Raw genomic sequence first — 22362 nt, 5'->3', positions numbered from 1 at the left:
CTTTTCCCCTTGCCCTCACCTTGCTCTTGCAATATAGAAAACCGTTTTTCATTCATACAAAATTCTTTTCCTTTAATTTGCCAAGGGGAATTTTTTTAATCAAAGTTTACATATAATGCCTTATTGGTGTGCGAGGCACTCTAGAAAGAGATCACTAACTGTAAATGCCCTCGATTGGCATTTTTGACATTGAGAACCACACAATATTAAGATGGGACACTTTTTTTCCAAACATTGTTGCGAAGCGAACCCCATGTACTTTGACGATTGTCTTGCACCCGTGCTTTTGGGGCGGAGTTTGGCCTTTTCCCTTTGCCCTCAAGTTATTGCCAAGCTTGCACTAATTTTCTCAATTTTTTGGGGTGGAGTTTCACCTTTTCCCCTTGCCCCCAATTGGCGCTTTTCGATTGCTAGATCGAAAGTTTTTTTAAAAATTGGTTGTTTTCCAGGGTTTTGCAATACTTTTTCTCTATTTTGGTGTGGAATTTCGCCTTCTCCCCTTGTTGAACTTATATGTGAAGCTACTCAATATATGGCTTCTCTATATATGGCACCCAGGTCCCCTCTATATATACATCATCTCATGTGTGTATTCTACACACTTTGGGGTTCTACTTCTGTGCTCTCTCCTTCTCTCTCAACATGGTATCAGAGCAGTACGTTTTTGTTTTCGATTTTTCTCCTGATCAAAATCGATTTTACAGAAACTACCCGCGTGAGAGACCGGAATCGTTCACGGACTGCGTACATACCTGAAAAACAGCTTTCGTGTTTTGTTTTTGATTTTTCTGCTAATTGGAAACGATTTTGCAAAAACTACCCATGAAAGAGATCGGAATCGATGTGGTCTACAACTTTGCAGGAGGAAGTTTCTTCAAATTCTACACCGATTTTGAGTTATCGTTCACGGACTACGTACATACCTGAAAAACAGCTTTCGCGTTTTGTTTTTGATTTTTCTGCTAATTGGAAACGATTTTGCAGAAACTACCCGCTGTAGAGACTGGAATCCATGTAGTCTACAACTTTGCAGAAGGAAGTTTTTTCCAATTCTGCACCGATTTTGAGTTATCGTTCGCGGACTGCGTACATACCTAAAAAGCAACTTCTGCTTTCTGTTTTTGATTTTTTTGCTAATTAGAAACGATTTTGCAAAAACTACTTGAGAGTGAAACCGGAATCGATGTGTTCTACAACTTTGCAGAAGGAAGTTTTTTCAAATTCTGCACCAATTTTGAGTTATCGTTCGCGGACTGCGTACATACCTGAAAAGCAACTTCCGCGTTTTGTTTTTGATTTTTCTGCTAATTGAAAACGATTTTGCAGAAACTACCCATGAAAGACCGGAATCGATGTGGTCTACAACTTTGCAGAAGGAAGTGTTTTCAAATTCTGCACCGATTTTGAGTTACTGTTCGCGGACTACGTACATACCTGAAAAGCAATTTTTGCTTTTTGTTTTTGATTTTTCTGCTTATTGAAAACGATTTTGCAGAAACCACCCACGTGAAAAGACCGGAATCGATGTGGTCTACAAATTTGCAGAAGAAAGTGTTTTCAAATTCTGCACCGATTTTGAGTTATCGTTCGAGGACTGCGTACATCCCTAAAAAGCAATTTCCGTTTTTTGTTTTTTTTATTTTTCTGCTTATTGAAAACGATTTTGCAGAAACTACCCACGTGAGAGACCGGAATCGATGTGTTCTTCAACTTTGTAGAAGAAACTACTCGCGATGCGGATTGGAATCGATGTGGTCTATAACTTTGCAGAAGAAAGTTTCTCTAAATTCTGCACCGATTTTGGGTTATCGTCTCGGACTGCGAATATGTTTGAAAATCAAAATTTTACTTTTTGCTTTTGATTTTTCTCATAATTGAAAACTTCTCAATTATATTTTTCTTCATCAATCATATATTTGTTTCTGACGTAACTTTGCTGCAGAAGCCAGTTACACATCGTTCCGATTCAGTCGAGCCGTTGATGATCGTCCAAATTCTATCGAGCTACTGTTGGTACATGATCTTTTGTTATATGATATACTCGTTCATTGATTCTCGTATAATTATTCTTTTAGAGATATAGTTTACGTCGTTTTATTGATAATTTCTCATTGATACCATAGTGATTTTGATGGTACCATGATGATGTTTTGTTAATACTTTGGTCATGGTGATTTTCGTTGATACCATGATGATATGTCATTGATACCATAGTTATTCTCGGTGGTGCCATGAAAATATTTCGTTGATACCATGGATATTCTCGGTGATTCCATGATGATATTTCCTTGATTCCATGGTGATTTTTGTTGATACCATGATGATGTTTTATTGACACCATGGTTATTCTCGGTGATACCATGATGTTGTTTCGTTGATACCATGGTTATTCTCGGTGATGCCATGATGATGTTTCGTTGATACCATGGTTATTCTCGGTGATGCCATGATGTTGTTTCGTTGATACAATGATTATTCTCGATGATATCATGATGCTTTTCGTTGATACCATGATCATTTATTCATTTTTATTGATATAATGATGATATTTTGTTAATACTTTGATGGTATTCATTGATCACTACATTGATAAATGTTGTTTTATGTAGTATATACACATATCATTTGTATCACGTAATCACACATTTTGTACTTTTACGTTTATACTTTATGTACCATATGTTGTCGTGCGTATATATGTCATCAAAAGAGTGGCGTCGCGAACCATCTCTTATGGCATTGTGAACGTAATTATTTCATTAACGATGCTAATAATTTTCATGACATGTTTTTTTTTGGAGTCTATGATCTATGTAGGATTGATCAAAGAATTGATTTTATGAAGACAAACTTGGTGACAATAAAAGATTTATGAAGATATGTTTGGTGATGCCATATTGATGACAACATGAAGACATGTTTGGTGATGCGATATTGATGACAAGCTACACAGCAGATTCACAGAGACACTTTTGATTACAAGCTAATCGATAGCTTTTACACCTCTTTATTGAACCTTTGTATTCATTATTGTATTGATAGGATAGGAGTAATGTAACTCCTCATAAAACATTCATTGTAAAAGGAGTGATGTAGCTCCTCGTAAACATTTGTATATTCAATGATTTTTATAATATAACGGTGGGTGTATATAGAGCTGTGGGTTTTTCCCTTGATCCCCCAAGGGTTTTTTCATCCATAGTTATGGACCCTTATTTGAGCAGGGGTGTTGAACTTATATGTGAAGCTACTCAATATATGGCTTCTCTATATATGGCACCCAGGTCCCCTCTATATATACATCATCTCATGTGTGTATTCTACACACTTTGGGGTTCTACTTCTGTGCTCTCTCCTTCTCTCTCAACACCCCTTGCCCTCAATCGGGACTTTTTATTAACGGGGGGAAAGTTTGGAAACTAGGGTGTTCTTGCATTATTTTCCTCGATCTTGGGGCGGAATTGGTGTATAATCTTAGGAATTCGTGTGATAGTGGACATAGTTGCCCCACAACTAAGTCTATTATTATAATGGTAGAAAATGGTATGATGTTAAGCCGAGACACATTTTTCCCGAACACATTGTGTGTGTGTGTGTGTGTGTGTGTGTGTGTGTGTGTGTGTGTGTGTGTGTGTGTGTGTGTGTGTGTGTGTGTGTGTGTGTGTGAGAGAGAGAGAGAGAGAGAGAGAGAGAGAGAGAGAGAGAGAGAAAAAATAAGATGCTAATTCTATATATTGGTTTTTGTCATTGACAAGGCCCAAAGCAAGAAGCCAAGTCCAAGGTTGAAGGCAAGCAAATCCGAGGCAAAGAGTGAGAAAATCCAAGGCAGCATGAGTGAATTCGAGGCGACAAAGGTGGAGGAAAATCTTGACTAAAGTTGAAGGTTTTCTCTAAACTGTATGCCATTCTCACCTTTGATTAGGGATTTCAAGGTCTAAATGAAAATTTGAAAATTATATAATTTGTCAGGTGGGATTACACTAAACCGGTCCTCTTGACATTGCTTTTTCTTTGCATTTCGTGGGTGCAATCACCTTATGGTGTTCTCAAGGTCAAAATGAAAATCTCAAGGTAAATATTAAAATTTGTTAGGTGGGACTACACTAAGCTGATCTTTAGAGCACTCTCATAGCCAAATATTTTTTTTCAAAACACTGATGATGAAGGGAACGACGAATTAGGCTAGCCCTCCACTATATTTGGAGATTTCTAAATTAAATTCCTCCAAGTTTCATGCGTGCTATCACCTTGGGGTCAAATTTAGAGATAAATCTCAAAACTCGTAGGTGGGATTGCACTTAAGTTAGGATGCTTTTCTCCAAAACATGGGTGCTTTGAGTTTCATGGGTGCTATTACCTTTCGTAGGTGCTATCATCTTGAGGTGAAAGTTTAGAGGTGGATCTCAAAATTCATAGGTGGGATTGCACTAAACTTGGATTTTTCATGTGTGTCAATGAGTGGCGGTCTTTTGACGTGGTGTGTTTTCCCTTGGGCCCAGAAAGAGAAGCAAAAGCCTTTAATTTGGTGATGGTTCAAATGGTCTCACCTACAGTCAATGTTGTGTGGTTGACTTTATCATGATTGAGATTATTTGGCCCTCTTTTTTAAAATAAGATATCCATGGATGGAAGTACACTAAACCAATCTTCAAGCACTCCAATACAAAATGATTTTGCCTAAAATGTGAGTGGTGAAGATGGGTGGTGGCAAAGGGAAACCCTTGCGTATATTTGATGTTTTTTACACCCTAAATTCCTTTGAGCTTTGGAGGTGTTCTTGCTTTCCAGTTGGAATTTAGAGGTGAATTCCAAATTTGCAAGTGAGAATGCACTAAACCTAGGTTTGAACAATGTTTAAAGAAAAATTATAGCTTTTGAGACAACTGTCTCCCTCCCCCCTCCCTCTTTCTATCATAGCCACTTTTGGCCACGAGCTATCCTCTATGTCTTTGTAGGTTTTCTCAACTTCAGATAATGATTTCAAAGGTAAATTGTCAAGTAAAAGCTACGTGGGATTACACTAAACATAGCTCTTTTTTGAGCACTTGGATAAAAAATATTAATGCTACAATACTTGAGAGATTTAAGATTTCTTTTGGAGTGATTTAGTCTATCACCCTGCTAAAACATCTCTCTCTCTCTCTCTCTCTCTCTCTCTCTCTCTCTCTCAATCACTTTTGACCACTAGCTACCTCTCTACACCTTTGCACCATAGCCTTCGGGACCATTGGGACTACTACACCTATGTTATATCACGCTGCCATGATGTCTAAATTGATTATACATATTGAATTGCTAAAAGAGGCCCAATGGAACCTCGTCTCAACATCTCCAAGCATCAGGAAAGTGCATGATTCACGCTCATGAGAAAAGCCGCTCTATTTCTTTTTTTTTACACATGAAACATGCAATTGCTAGCCTATGCTCTATCATGCTGCCATGATGTCTAAATTGATTATACATATTGAACTACTAAAAGAGGCCCAATGGAACCTCGTCTCAACATCTCCAAGCATCAGGCAAGTGCATGATTCACACTCATGAGAAAAGCCGCTCTATTTCTTTTTTTTTACACATGAAACATATGCAATATATTCCTAGCCTTGTAAAGCGCACGTGCGCGCGTGCGCGCGCACACACACACACACAGAAAAAAGAGGTCGAATACAACCGCATCTCAACATATCTTAACATCAAGCAAGTGCGTGATTCACACTCATGACAAAAGGCACTCTATATTTCTAAAAAACTACATGACACGTGCAATTCCTAAAAAACTATATATATATATATATATAGATAGATAGATAGATAGATAGATAGATAAAGAGAGAGAGAGCAATCAAGAAAGTTTGTGCCAAAAACTAGCCGGAATATTTTCTATTTTAGAGGAAACCCAAGTAATTCCTCTTACTACAGTCATAAATGTAGAGCTCATTACCTCATTTGTGTTAAGCTAAGAAAGAAATATTGCATGAGACAAGTAAGGCCCCTTGACATGTCCACATGTCAATGAACTAGAATTTTTCTCTTAATCACGAGCAACGTAGCTGTCCAAAATGGAGAAGGAAATGGGAGACCCAATCTATTGCAACGGGGCAAGAAAATCTGATAACCAATCTACCAAACTTCAAGCTTCCTCTCCTTCTTAATGTATGTAGCCATGATAAACACATTTTCTAGCACCATAGAGAGAGATAAAAGACTCCAAATGTTACCTCATCTCAACATTCCCTACTATAAAAGAAGGCAGTCTGCATTTCAAAACAAAACACGTACATGGCACATGCAATTCCTAGCATTGTACATGTGAGGTATAGATAGATAGATAGAGAGAGAGAGAGAGAGAGAGAGCGGTCAAATTTGTGACAAAAACTAGCCCCAAAAGTTTCTATTTCAAAGGAAACCCAAGTGATTCCTCATATTACAATGGAAAACGTAGAGCTCCTTACCTCATTTACGTTATTCTGAGAAATACTGCATGAGACAAGCAAGACCCCTTGAAACTCTTGCTCTTAGCATAGCAGTCAAAAATGGAAAGGGAGCTGGGAGAGCCACTCTACTACAACAGGGCAAGAAACTCTGATAATTAATCTACCAAACTTTAAGATTCCTCCTCTTCTTCATGCAGGTAGCCATGATAGGCACGTTTTGTAGCACAATAAGAAGACCCCATTACGGGGCAGGTTTTGAATGTCATACGGGCAATGCTAATAGGCTTGCCGATGAGTCTTGATACCTAAGTAAACTATTCAATGTGAATTGGGAGAACCAACCTACAATATTTGGAGAAGGAATTGGAAAACCCAATCTATCACATTGGGTGAGAAAACCAACAAAACCACTCTTACCACACTTGGGTGGTTCAACCTTTCTCTCCTTCTTCATGCAAGAACCCATGAATAATATGTTCTTGATGTCATAGAGAGAACCAATGATAGGAGATGCTAAATAACCTTCAAGAAGTCTCACAACTGAGTCTTCAACTCCAATGGTGTCATTTCATATTCAATTTATCCTATGACGTCTATTAAATTTAATATATCTTACTGATAGAATAAGTGGGAGGATGCATGAAAGGAAATGTTTGTCAAAGCAATAGAAAGGATCTATCAAACAAGCCTTGAACTCATGCGCACAAATTCCTAACTCATCTTATATTAAAAGTATAGAGGCTTACACTATTACAAGAAGATTTAGAAATTTTCTCATATAGGAAAATGAGTCTTTTTCATAGTTTTTCATACAATGCATAACATCATGAGCTTCTGCTCGAGAGGCATTGCATACCTAGCTAGGTACGATTGGGGGCAGGGGACCTCTGTCCCCCCCCCCAAAACCAGGCCGGCGGGCCCTTGGCCCCAATCGTACCTAGCTAGGTATGCAGGGCCTCTCTCATAGAAGCTCATGATGTTGAGGTAAGTCACAATGTGGGAATTATTGTGAGAATCCGTCCAAAACTTCTTGTGGGCTGATATGATGAACAGGAGACGTCGTGTTCACGCAAAGGAAGGCCCTTCGTGCAGTCAGGACTCGGCACTAGTGTGTAAAGGCTGAGCAGGGAGATGTACACGTCGATGTGGACAATGCTTTCTTGTTATTAGATGCAACCATTTATTCCCGAGTTGGCCGAGAAGGAAGTTATCTTGGACTGTAGACATCGAGAGTTACAGTCTCTATTTGCTAGCTAGTTATATAGCCGAGCGACTATAATTAAAAGCAAGCATGGGAGATCAGAGTGGCAATACGTCTAGCTGTGCGGCAGCAGACAAACCTGCAGGTTATTGAATAAATTTTGTAGGCCTTTAGATTTTGAATAGTTGCGTTTAAAATTTGACGTGTTGTTTTTTCTTTGAAATCTGTTCAGAAGTCGAAGAAATCATTGATGTGCCGAAAACCATTGCTGACCTAATTCTGGGTAACTTTCAATGGACTAGTCACTAGACCGCTAAAGCTAATTACTCTGGTGAAAAAAAAAAAAAAAGACAAACCTGCTGGTTATTGAATAAATTTTGTAGGGCTTTAGACTTTGAAATTTGAATAGTTGCAATATCCTGGGGGAGATTACAAAACCAGCGAGGTACAAGTAGCTGGGAGATATTGTAATTTGTAACCTTGTTTCTTATCTAATATTCACTCTCAATGCTTTTTATGGGAATTTTTTTTTTGTTTTTGAATAGTTGCGTTTCAAATTTGACACGATTTTTTTTGTGAAGTCTGTTCAGAAGAAGAAATCAATCGTTATCATGAGATAATAATTGGTGTGTCGGAAACAGAGGAAGAAATCGTCCCCAAAGAGTTGGTCTAACGGTAAGGCTTTGGCCTCTCAACCTACGAGTTGTGGGTTCAAATCCCCTATTGGGTCACACTCTAGAGGGACACCTTGTGCTCATCTGGTGTTCACGTTGCTAGGGCTCTTGCCCTTGGACACTCGAGTGCATCCTCCTCTTGGGGTGGGTCACCCGAGGAGGACATTCCTAGCTGGTTGCTACGAGTTCTCTCCGTCGTTCCCACCATGTGGTGCATCAATTAGGTGGCCATGGTGATGCCTATGCGTGGCTCTTGCCCGATGGTACACGGCCCTTCCCCGACCATGTAACATGGCTAATATTTGGAAGGGATAAGCACCTCCCCCTGTGGGCCCTCTAGTGTGTCGAAAAAAAAACAGAGGAAGAAATCATTGGTGAGCTAATTCAGAGTGGCAATACGTCTAGCTGTCTGGCAGCAGACAAACCTGCAGGTTATACGTTATTGAATAAATTTTGTAGGCCTTTCGATTTTTTATTTATTTTTTTACCTTAAAGGGCGTGAGAACGTTATATTGAGTAGAGAACAAAATCACATTGTGGGGCTTTACAAAATGTTGCTTCCATATGAACCAATAGTAATGAGGTAATTACAAAAAATTGGGGAGCATCAACACCATTCTGCATACATTTTAGGTTTTCAGGCCTTTTGATTTTGAATAGTTGCGTTTAAAATTTGACGTGTTGTTTTTTGTTTTAGAATGTAACTCTCAATGGACTAGACGACTAAAGCTAATAACTCTGGATTACCTGCAAATGGACATGGACTTCGTAGACAAGTGGATTAAATCTAAGGTATCTAGAACAATCAATATCTAGATCTTTTTTTTTGTTTTGAAAATGATTTCACTCAACACAGTACAGCAGCCAGCTGGTAAATTAGGTTGCACTTAGCCTAAAATCGGTCCCATGCAGGCTGAAAGATATGGGTGAAACCTCCTCAAATTTTCAAGATTTTAGTTATCCCACTTTCATTCTGAGTACGTACCTGCAAGAGAGCCAGAATTAGCATATCTATAGCTTGCACAGCCAACCGTTAAAAGGTCCAGTAAACTCGGATCGGGTTAGCTAGGAAGGAGGGAATCATAAACACAACGAACCATCCAATGTAAAGACGGTTTTCGGTTCTCAATCGCAGAAACAACACCCCATAAACTTAGGTTGCACGTTCGGGTGATTCTAAAGTTGGGGTTGATGATGATGATGGTCTGTTTTCGAGAGATGATGGTCTGTTGCGCTGGGGTGGGACGTGTCGATGGTCCGGCCTACCTCCCACGGCCAGCGCCTGTGTGGGCTTTGATAGAAAGCAAGGTCTCATAGTTTTGAACTGTAGAACAGATTACTCCCAGCTTGAACTGTAGAACAGATTACTCCCAGCAACCTCAGTTTTGGCTTTACTTTTAATTCGATCGAACGGTCGATATAACTGGGGCTAGGGGAGAATGTAGCCTAGAAAACGTTTGTTTTTCAAATGAACTTCATGTCATGCAGAGTACATGTGTGATTCTAACTCGACTGAATTGTTGCAAGTATAGGAACACAATTGGCTATTATATGATAAGGAACGTCATCTATTCGAGGCATGGCTACAAGCGATAGCTGAACTATGTCCGGATGATCATCAACAACAGCTGGCAGCTTTCTTAATCCTGCAGTCCGATAAGAAATATATCCCTCAAACATATCTATGGTTTGCTGCAAAGACAGCGGCCCTAAGCAACAACAAGGAACTGGTGCTTGGCCTCATCGACAAGCTCGACCCAAAAAGCGCATGTGATCAGGTATCACAAGCTACATGGCTTGTAATATATGGCTTGTAATATATTCGTGGCTTTACATTATATGGCGGTTTCTTGTCAACCTCGATGAAGAAAAAGTGAGTAAGCTTTTCTTCTGCCTTTTTTCTTCTTTTCAATAAAGTCCTTTTGTATTGAGCTTAATAAGGTGCATAGAAGGTAGAAGCCTATGACATAATGAGGGGGAAGGCGGAAAATTTAATAACTTTTTTCCTTTTCAACTAGATAAATTTTAGAAAAAATTACCAAAATACCCCTCTAATTTGAGGAAATTCTCAAAATACCCTTCAAATTTCAAAAATTCTCAAAATACCCTTGTACCTATTTTGGCTGCATTGTTCAAGATTTTCTAATCTTCATTCGTTTTTGACAATTGAGATCCGTTTTTTAGCGTTTAGCATGTAATTTGTCACCAGTTACAATCGCAAAAAAGGCAATTATGTTTAAAAATAATGAAGCAATTTATCTCCAAAGCCTACATAACCAACTCAAATTGTAGTTTTAGCATCTTGTACGATAGACAATCACTCTTCTTGTGAAACCCTACAATAAATTTTATTTTTTGAGAAATTTACTCTCACAACCGGGGCTATTTTGGGAGTTTTGGTAAATTTGAAGGGCATTTTGGCAATTTATGACAAAATATCGGAGGTATTTTGGGAATTTTTGAAATTTGAGGGGTATTTTCGTAATTTTTCCTAAATTTTATTACAATTGAAAATAGATTTCCCTCATCAAAAGTGTAATTTGCCAATTATAGCTTCACGTTCTAATCTTTCACATACTATATATTGCACCTTTTCGTAAAATGAAAATATGAACTATATTTTGATCATCTACTATTATGGCATAAAAATTAGATTCTTAATAGCAAGAAACCATGGTAGTTGCTATCAAGAAACCCCTTTATAGAGATATCACTATCTCACATTCAGCACATATTCTGCAATGAACTTAATGATAAATGCATCACCTATTGAGCAATGAGTAGATGCTCAATCACTTCATATGAATTTTTGTGAGCTTATCTCCCACGACACTAAGTGACATCGAAGAGGGTAGAACTGGGCTAGTGGGATTGATGGTACCTAGACCAAGCACAAATCACGAAGTAAATCGGTGTTGGCAAAGAAAGTGCCAACCAACCGGACCCAGATTGTGCACTCACTATGAAAATATCAAAACGTTTACCGCACCTTTTTACCACGTTTTGTAGAGTGAGAGAGAGCCCAAAATGGGTAGGCACAATGTTATCTCCTAGTCCACTTTGAAATCCAAGCATACAAATAAAGCTATAGGTTTTCAACTCAAGAATGTAACTTTTCCAAAGTTTAAGGGTGACGAATGAGAATCCAAAAAGGATGCAATTTTGACCTTCTTATACAAGTGGCACGACATTCACGAATAGGGAGGTACCTTAGATCAGGAAACAACCACATATACTAGTTTATCTCTAAAAGGAAATCGTACAAGTGTTGGATGCCTTTTCTGCTTGAGGCTAGCCAATGTCTTCGGATGAGTTCAAAATGGTTCTACGCAAGGAGCTCTTGACAGACAACAAGCAATCAAATAAAAAGGATATCATGGGACACTTGTTGCATGGGTTGCATGTCTCTTATAGATTATATATCCAAGTATAGGGATATTACACTAATTGTGGATGATCTAAATGAATTCTAGAAGCAAAGGGCTTTTGTTCAAGGTCTCCAACAAGAATACAAGCTTCACATTAAGTATCAATATCCAAAAACATTGGATGAAGCAATTAAACATGCTGAGAAATTTGATGATGATCTACAAAAGGAAAAGAAGGATGGAGGCCACTCTAGCAACAATACTTGGTAGCGTTCTAGTTTTGATTTCTCGTGTGTCAAAGGATACAAGAAGCGTGAAAGCCTTCTTTTTCATTTTTGAAAATGTCGAAGTTATTACTATCACCGACACTTGATAGTGACATCTTGTACAAGCGTCGAACATATTTTTATGACCCGATGTTACTATCCTATAAAGTGAAGTACTTGTACGTGTACATCTCGCATAAGCATCAATCATCTTTTTATGAGCTACTTGCAATGCAAATTTGAACGGATCTTGCTTGCTAGCAATTAATATGTACTACTTAAGACAATGAAGGGGTCAAAACCAAGCGAATAGATGTCCATAAGGGGTCTCTCAAACTTCTATTGATTTGATTCTGACCTCCGGAGGCCCTAGGCTTAAAAAGGCTATATCTTGAGATAGAGATGTCATATTTGAGCGTTTTAAAGTACTATACTAAGATATTTGGACGTTCCAAATACATATGTGGTATTCTATTTGTACTTTGAAAACATCTCTTATGTGTTTTCTCTCATCGCACATCACATCACTCTTTAAGATTTATGGACATGGTTTTTTGTGCACACTTAAGTTGAGCTCTCAAAAAGCATCTTTTACGAGTATGCATTTAAGTGATTGAGTAAAATTTTACGTATGTACTATGAGAAATACAATTTAAAAAAGTTAATTTTGTATTTTTCAAAATTACCTCTCTCTTTGCTGAGTTGGCATTTTTTACAAGGCCCAAAATTGAGTCCAAATTTCTCGTAATGATTGATCTTATTTGGAGCATACCAAGAAGGAAAAACTTTGCTAAAAATTTCTTTCTAATAAGCATTCAAAGAATGATTGTCCACGATTTCAAAATAAGCACGTAGAAGCATCCAAAGGGAAAGTGAAGGCTTTACACATGGTACAACACTTGACCCTAGATTCATCGCCAAAGATGTTGTGTCTTTGTAGCTATGTGGTAGTCCACTTTTGGTCCACATAGGTTGTTTTATATGCATGACACTATTAACGAAGAGAGAGTTTGCATTTTAATGGATGACGGAGTGACTCATAACTTTCTTAATTACAAGCTAGTCAAGAAATTGAAGCTTCCCCATACTACTTGTTCTTATGGAATAGATGATTGGACATGATAAGGATGTTTGGGACACAATTTTACAAGGAGTTTAGCTTAATGTTTAGCTTAACGAAACTTGACTTGAAGTTCTAGGTCACGAACATGGACAAAGCTGATGTGGTTCTGGGACATTAAGAATGGTTGCATAGTTTAGGAAATAATTTGCACTGCAATCATAAACACGATTACTTTTTGTCACTTTTCGTAGATGGAAAGCATGTGCATTTTAGTTTTTTTTGTTTCTTCTTGTGAAGAAGATAATGTGAATTCTAATGTGCAGTATGCTATGAATTCTTTAAAGACAGAACAAGATGTTCCTAAGGTTTGAGTTCTTTGTCCTCAAGCAAGGGAGAATTTAGATCCCAACCACCCTCTCAGGATGTGTAAATGTTATATCCAGCCATGTATCCATGATGTTGAGAATTCTCCTTAGTGGTAATTGTGTTGTGGTGGTAGCTTCTAGGGTGAAAACTGAAGCTCTCTTTTTGATGGGCATGCCCCATTCCCCCCTTATTGGTTCCCCCCATTTTAGGTATCAGAATCTAGCCCCTTCGCACTTGTCCCGTGCTGTCTTTTTCATGGCACCCACCGTGGGTTCTTGTATAAGAAACATGGTTCGACAAAGGTAGCAACTCTTCAAACATAAGAGTTGTACCAATAGCTCATTGAAACCTAGCTCGACGCTCTGTTGCCTTGACAGCCTTGGTGCTACTGCATGAGCCAGGAGGGGCTCCCGGCGGGATGTCCTGGGGTCAAGGAGGGAGTGCTGAGCTGGGGAGGTTTTGGCTATGGTAGATCGGCATCGACTTGGACTAGTGCTTCGACGACCATCCATTTTTGGAATCAGGGTTGATGATGGACAGGCAAAGCAGATGGTGTCAAAACCTCTACTCGCTCTGGTTTGTGTGTTGTTGTCCTTGTTCGGTTCTGGTGCTGCGAGGTTTTCTCAGATACAGTGGTACGGTATGATGGAACTTTTGTTCAGTTGCGAGGACTGTGGAGGGTTTGGTTGCGTCTGGTTGGGCCTTGTTGTGGAGTCCCAGCTTCGTGGGTCTACTGCTTTGTAGGTTATTGGCTTCCTGGCAAAAAGCCTATGTATGGTCATTATTGGTTGTAGTTGTTTGGTCATACTGTATGGTTACGGCTCCATGTAAAATCCGAGTCGAATGTACTTGTCTTGTATGCTTGGGAGTTTATGTTGTTTAGGGGTTCCCTAGAGGGTGAGGCTGTCTCGTGAGTAGAAGTCATGATAGTCTTGGTGGCACCCTTCGGGGTTATGTAACCATTTCTTTTTTGTTGTCTGTGGTCGGATTGTGGTAGTATCCTTTGTGTATGAGCTCCATGGCTCGTGTTGAGCATGGACAGGATGTAATCTGTTTTGTTATTATGCTAATAGTAAAAACACTACTCACAGTTGTGAGTTTGGCAAAAAAAAAAAAACATGGTTCGACAGAGGGGTGGGCCTGGGTTTAGCTTGCATTTTACCCTTCCCGCGAGGTTGTAGAGTTGGGGAGCTCATAGGCGACGCCTGCCGGCAGGGGGCAAGCTCAGGCAGGATGGTGGCATCGCGCCGATTTCAAGCTGGTGGCTCTGGTGGTGGGGTTTTGCCCTGGTGGGGGCCTTCTGGCGGTCGCTTCCCCAGCCTTGGCATGCCCTCTCTTTCCCCCTAAATTTTTGCCTGCAGGGAGAGGCCATCCTCCCTCCTCTTTCCCGAGAGGCATTGGTGGCCAGATCTTATGATGCTTGTCTGGCAGGGTGGGCTCGTTGTGGCAGAATGTGCCTATCGTGGTGGCACAGGTGAATGGTCTTTGGAGGGGTGTGCTTCCTCTTAAAGCTTGGCTTCTGTGCTACTCGGCTCGATCAACGCTGTGACTGCTCATCCTCGAAGTTGGGGCTGTTGGTTCTTCTTTCGACTTGTGTTTTTGTTGGTATGTGTTCCTTCGGCTTTAATCGGTTGTATGCTTGCTGGTTGGGGCCTGGGCATGGTCTGCCCTCGTTTATAAGTGACACGGGGTGTGTAATAGGACTAGTCTTTGAAGTTCTTAAAGTTGAAAAGAATGTAGCAGGGCATATCTTTCGTTAGCACGATTTGAAAGATTGTTGAATAGTCTATTAAATAGAGCTTATACGAATGAGTTGAGATATTAAGAGAGAACATATATTCTTTTTTTTAAATAATACACTAAAGACGGATTTGATAAAGATTAATGAATAACAGATAGTCTGTCTATGAACAGTAAAATTGAGATTTTTATTAATATCAATGTTTTATATTTATGTGTTTTAACTTAAAATGCATGGGTAGGCTTAAAATAAGTTGTAAAAGTAGTGGAGACCCAAAAATAGAGGTTTTATGAGTCGCGACCTAAAAGTTGCGTTTTTAGCCAAACAGAGACGTTTTTCGCAATTCTGTTCGCGTTGCCTTGTAGATAAGACCTATTCCCGTCGTTTTGAGTACCTGGATTGCTCTGTTCTGAGTTCGTTTGTAAAAGTTATGATGAAAACAAACAGAAAACAGCAGCAGTGTAGTGTACACAGGGACAAACAGACATACAACATCATACAGTTCTCCCTGCTATCAACCAAGAAGTGGATTGTTTCTTCATGGTAGAGTATGACAATTGAGATTATGAAGGTATATAATTATGTTTTTTTACTTTGATTATCATGTTGAATTGGTTGCAGGAGTATGTTCTTTTGGCTATTTTGTAGGCGATGCAGAAATCAATGTGTGAAACAGGATCTGTGCAAAGTGTCATGATAGAAATCTAACCTTTACGGATCGCTTAGCGATCACGTTCTTATATTATTCTCGCAGGTATACTTGGTACGAAGATCGTGCAAGCTTTTCGAGGAAAAGAAGGATAAAAGCACGACGGGTGGTGCGTTTGGGGATCATTCATTGATCTCTTCTTCTGCGAGTGCGAGTGCAAGTGCGAGTGAGAGTGAGAGTGAGAGTGCGAGTGCGAGTGCGAGTGAGACACTGCATGCAAGCGAACTGAAGCTCGGGGGTGGTCGGGAGGTTCGAGCTCCGTACAACGGAGTGCGCCCATATATTTTGCTCCTCTGTTGTATCAAAACTCTACAAAGATTCATCAATACAAAGATCTATTTCTCTATCTTTTGCTATCGATCTCTATTATTCGATTCCCGTGACAATTGGTATCAGAGCAAGCGGTTGATTCTGGACATGGACGGATACGAGAAGAAGATAAAGGAGCAAGAATACCTGATTCGATGACTACGAGAGGATCTGGAAATTTCAAATCGGGAGCGTGCTGAGGCTCTGCGAGGCAAAGCAACACGAGACCCTGATATCTATGTGGAAATTAATGGTGAACAGGAAGACGGAAACCATGCTCTTCCACCAGGAAACAATAATCAACGAGTGGGCGCTGGGGCACCGAGCGGTGGAGATGGTGGTGATGATGGAGATGATGATGATGGGAACGGTGGTGATGGACGTCGCGGTCGTCCACACGAAAGAGAGCGGAATGACGGCGAAGCGGAAACTAAGGAAAGGAAAGGACGAAGAAGGGAACGTGATGAAGAAGATGCAGATGAAGATTCTGAAAGGGCAGCTTTGCAGCAAGTCTTCAAGAAGGCAAAGATTAACGAGTTTAATGGCATCGAGAAAACTGGTGAAGATCTCGAAGCATGGATTGAAGAGTTAGAAGATTATTTTGCATTGAAGAAGTTCTCTGAAGAGGCAAAAGCAAAGGTTGCAGTTGTTCATCTTCGACAAACCGCAAAGCTTTGGTGGAAAGCATACCTTAAACAACGAACAAAGGTTACTCCAATCACTTGGGAGGAATTTAAAATGCAAGCGTATAAAAGGTACTGTTCTCCACACTATGAGATGGATAAAAAGATGGAGTTTTACAAGTTTCAGCAGCAACCTGAGGACGAGCCAAGTCTTACTGTACATGAGTATAAGGAGAAGTTTTTGCGACTTCACAAGTATGCACCGGAAGTAGAAGGAGAGGCGTTGACAAACAAATTTATCGAAGGACTGCGTAAAGATCTGTATTATCAAGTAAAGGGTGCAGGGGCTACCGATTTTCTGGATGCTATTGCGAAGGCCAAAAATTATGAGAAGAAGGTGAAGTATGAGAGCCGCAACCCTACTCCAAGCAGAATTATACCTACCAGGCATAGAATGCAGAATAGGCCTGTTCAGACAAACACTGAGTTTCCCCGAAGAAATTTTACAAATAATCAGAGAAGACCACCTAATAATTTTTCAAATCAGAATCAGAATTTCAATCGAAATCAGAGTACAAATCAGAATGCTGTAACCAACCGCAATCAAAATTTGGGACAGAATACTGTAAACAACCGCAATCAAAATTTGGGTCAAAATGATGCAAATCAGAATCAAAGAAGACGACAACCGCTGCGGTGGCAACATGATCCTGCTTTTCTAGAACGAGCAAGGAGATTTGGGTTATGTTTTCGTTGCGGTGAGCAAGGTCACAAGACGTTCGAATGCCCAAATAAGGAGATCGATCAGGCTGTTCTTGCACGAATGGAAGCCAATATGAATGCGATGGACACCACGATTGAGGAAGCGAGCGAGGAAGGTAAGTGCTCTGAAATTCCTATGAAATGCATGACAACGTCTGTCCATCATTTAAGGGCATCCGTTATAAGAATTCGGGGTAAGATAGGAACTGAAATTGTGAATTTTCTCATTGATTCGGGTAGTACGCATTGTTTTATGTCTAACAAGCTTGCACAGACTTTGAAATTGAATTCTGATTCCCATATTAGGAGACCTGTAGAATTGGCCAATGGGAAGAAACATTATACACAGGGTCATATTCAGAACTTACCTTTTTTGCTGAACAAAGAGAAACATTCGGGAGAATTTTATGTTATTAGCATGGGTGAACGGGATGTAATTTTGGGAATGGATTGGTTGGCTGCGAACCATGCATTGATTGATTGTGAGAGGGGTGAGTTGGTTTTTAAAAACAGAGATGGTCATGCGATTAAAGCTGAGGAGAGAAATACTAAATCACTTCTGATTTCTGCCATGAAACTTTTGAGGGGGGTGAGACAAGGGTGTGAGACGTTTCTTGTGTTTCCCGTGAAAATAACTGATACTGCTTTGACCATTGCACGCTTGTTGTGAAAGAGATATTTCGTTTGCATGGCATGCCCAAGAGCATAGTGTCTGACAGAGATTCTAAGTTCACTTCACATTTCTGGAGAGCGACTTTTGACTCTATAGGTACCCAGCTACGCATGTCTACTGCTTTTCATCCTCAAACCGATGGGAAAACAGAGAGAGTGAATCGTATTTTAGAATATATGTTACGAATGTATGTCAATGAAAACCAATCTAATTGGAATGAATATTTGCCTTTGGTTGAATTTGCATATAACAGTTCATATCATTCATCTATTAGGATGACCCCGTTTGAAGCAATGTATGGCTATAACTGTCCCACACCATAAATTTTCTTAGCTCAAGGAATAAGGTAGAACTGTCACGTGAGATGCTTGAAAAGATGGATAACGAGTTGGCCAAAATCAGGGGGAATATTAGAGAAGCCCAAAAGAGACATAAACTGTATTATGACAAGAAACATCGTGTTGTGGAGTATGAAACTGGTGATATGGTTTTTTAAAGGTTATTCCTGAGAAGTCTCATTTGATTCTTGGAAATGATAGAAGATTGTCTCCACGATTTGTTGATCCATTTAAAATTTTGAAGCGCATTGGTTCATTAGCTTACAAATTGGAACTGCCTTCTCATGTTTAAGTGCATGATCATGTATTCTATGTGAGTTTATTGAAAAAGTATGTTCCTAATGTGCATCATGTTTTAGAGGACAACTCTAAGTTGAAAGATGACGGACCATTGACTGTAGAACCAGACTTAATACTAGATAGGCGTTTTAAACATCTGAGAAATAGAGACATTGTGGAAGTTTTGGTTAAGTGGCAGAACTATCCATAGTAGAGGATGCATCATGGGTTGATCTTAGTGTTTTGCAAAGAGAATTTTTCTCTTTTTAGACCAACTCTGAGGACAGAGTTAATTTTGATAAGGGGAGAATGTAATAGGACTAGTCTTTGAAGTTCTTAAAGTTGAAAAGAATGTAGCAGGGCATATCTTTCGTTAGCACGATTTGAAAGATTGTTGAATAGTCTATTAAATAGAGCTTATACGAATGAGTTGAGATATTAAGAGAGAACATATATTCTTTTTTTTAAATAATACACTAAAGACGGATTTGATAAAGATTAATGAATAACAGATAGTCTGTCTATGAACAGTAAAATTGAGATTTTTATTAATATCAATGTTTAATATTTATGTGTTTTAACTTAAAATGCATGGGTAGGCTTAAAATAAGTTGTAAAAGTAGTGGAGACCCAAAAATATAGGTTTTATGAGTCACGACCTAAAAGTTGCGTTTTTAGCCAAACAGAGACGTTTTTCGCAATTCTGTTCGCGTTGCCTTGTAGATCATACCTATTCGCGTCGTTTTGAGTACCTGGATTGCTCTGTTCTGAGTTCGTTTATAAAAGTTATGATGAAAACAAACAGAAAGCAGCAGCAGTGTAGTGTACACAGGGACAGACAGACATACAACATCATACAGTTCTCCCTGCTATCAACCAAGAAGTGGATTGTTTCTTCATGGTAGAGTATGAAAATTGAGATTATGAAGGTATATAATTATGTTTTTTTACTTTGATTATCATGTTGAATTGGTTGCGCGAGTATGTTCTTTTGGCTATTTTGTAGGCGATGCAGAAATCAATGTGTGAAACAGGATCTGTGCAAAATGTCATGATAGAAATCTAACCTTTACGGATCGCTTAGCGATCACGTTCTTATATTATTCTCGCAGGTATACTTGGTACGAAGATGGTGCAGGCTTTTCGAGGAAAAGAAGGATAAAAGCACGATGGGTGGTGCGTTTGGGGATCATTCATTGATCTCTTCTTCTGCGAGTGCGAGTGCGAGTGAGAGTGAGAGTGAGAGTGCGAGTGCGAGTGCGAGTGAGACGCTGCATGCAAGCGAACTGAAGCTCGGGGGTGGTCGGGAGGTTCGAGCTCCGTACAACGGAGTGCGCCCATATATTTTGCTCCTCTGTTGTATCAAAACTCTACAAAGATTCATCAATACAAAGATCTATTTCTCTATCTTTTGCTATCGATCTCTATTATTCGGTTCCCGTGACAGGGTGTCACTCGAGGGATCAACGGCGGGGGCGTATTTTCGGCGAGGAGGAGAGCTTTGGGCGGTCGGCGGATCAACACAGCGGGGGGGGACAAGAGTTATATAGTACAGGCCTCGCATAGCTTTCAACGTGGCGCGCTAGGCGAGATGGATTGAGTGTGGGTGTGTGAAGGGGTAGGTCGCAGGGTCGAACCCTGACAGTGGATGAGGACCATTCTTTTTTGTGCTTCCTTGAAATGAATCGATGGTGGATCCGTTGCGCGTCGTTGATCCCTTGAATCAATCCCGTGACACCTATTAACGAGGATGGTCTGCCTTGTGGGAGGTGGGAGGATCTTGTATCAGCAGGCCTTAAAGTTGACTCCCTCCTTCAGATTTTGGTTAAATATATACGACTCCTAGTCTACATTTATCGAGCTTCAAATTACACTCAACCTATAAAAGTTGAGCGTCAATCGATTTTTGAGTTGTGTAGTTCAAATGACGTTTAACATTGTACGATACTATGTCACTACAATATAACAAGTGACACCTCTACACATGCATGCATTCATAATAAACATTTGAAACATGAGAGAGCTCATATTCAAAATTGCATAGTATTTTGAAGTATCTAACCTTGAGATAATAAGAATACACAAGTTACAACACAAGTTACAACACCCTACTTCTTATACTTGGGAGTCTAATGACACCTTGCCCTTAGTAAGAAAGTTTCATGGTGAAGCCTTTGTGGACCATTCTAGCCTTCATTTGATGCCCAAAATGCCAATGACGCCCAAAATGGCCTCCAAATTTAAGGCCTGTGTATCAGTTAAAGGATTCCGTGTAAAAAGCCTACATATCTGGATTGTGTTGTGGTTTTATGGGTGTTTATATCATGTAACCATGCATAATGAACGTTTGTGGTGCTTTTGTACCGTCTGAGCATGGGTTTTATGTACTTTTGTTTAGCTTTAATACAATATCACTCGCTCGTTTTGAGTGAGTATATATGAAATTAAAAAAAAAAACCATGGTTCCTTAGCCCTGTACTCTCTCTGTCTTTTTATTATGATTTCTGCTTTTGTAGAAAAATAAATAAAAGGTAATCAATAAACCGTCTTAAAATTAAAACGGTAAATTTATTATATATATAAGATTAAGGGTAAGATCTTGAAATTAATAAAAAATGGTATAATTTTAATTTGTCTCGTTTTATGTGAAGCTGCGTCCTACAGTTCAGGATTGGCAAAATATCTTGTCACGTACAGAATATTCCCTTGATGCAAAATATTTCCCCTGATGATGGATGGGCGTCCTTACATTTTGCTGCTGCATGGGGAGATGCCAAGTGCGTGGAGAAATTGCTCAAAGTGCCGTACAGTATTGTGCAGGTGAAGGCGAAGACCAAAACATTAAAAGGCTATACGCCATTACATTTAGCAGCTTACCATGGAATGTTTCCATTGTGAAGTTACTTCTACAGGCGGATGCAGGTGGGAGTAAAGTAAAAGACAGCAAAGGGCGCAAAAGCATTGTTGCATATTACAGAACATGACGTGGATGCAGTTGATGAAAATGGAATGACCCCTTTACACCTTGCCAGCTGCCGAGGTCATAGTGCAGTAGTAAGAGAGCTGTTGTGTCATGCGCATCGACCCGATAAACAATGTGACAAGAACCTTACTGCAACGATCCAAAGACTATTCATCCCCGTTCTTCTTCAAGAAAGAAGGGAACAAGTGTGGTCTAGCCGGTTTTCCATCTCCGACCTCGACCTTGAGTCTTGTTTCGCTCCCAATGCCGTCTTCCTAGAACCTAACCAACTGCAGTCAGAAGTATGGTGCCCTGGAGGATTCAATGCTCTACATTTTGCTGTTGTTTATGGAGACAAGAGCACCGTGACGGAGATCTTGCAAAAATATGCCCCGGACAAGGAACTACAAGCTAAAGACAGCTTAGGTCTCACTACTGCTGATTGGTTTGGGCCCAAGCTATGGAAGTACCTGAATTATATAGCAAAAGCAACTTGCTGATGCAGCCCATCAATTTTGAAAAGGCCAAAACGTACCGCCATCATATTAGAGAAGCCGAACAAGAGAGAAGGAAACTAGAATGGGCAATTGACAA

At 39.7% G+C, this 22362-nt stretch overlaps 1 pseudogene; it reads left to right on the top strand.

Moving 5' to 3' along the window:
- The first annotated feature begins 7725 nt into the window (after positions 1–7725).
- LOC147417223 (uncharacterized) lies at positions 7726–22354 on the top strand (annotated as a pseudogene).
- Positions 22355–22362: the final 8 nt, after the last annotated feature.

The sequence above is a fragment of the Adiantum capillus-veneris genome, unplaced genomic scaffold (assembly GCF_014529385.1).
Source record: "Adiantum capillus-veneris isolate H3 unplaced genomic scaffold, ASM1452938v2 Hic_scaffold_321, whole genome shotgun sequence".
Taxonomy (NCBI): Eukaryota; Viridiplantae; Streptophyta; class Polypodiopsida; order Polypodiales; family Pteridaceae; genus Adiantum; species Adiantum capillus-veneris.
The sequence above is the reverse complement of the archived record's forward strand: the minus strand, read 5'-3'. Positions and strand labels throughout refer to the sequence as shown.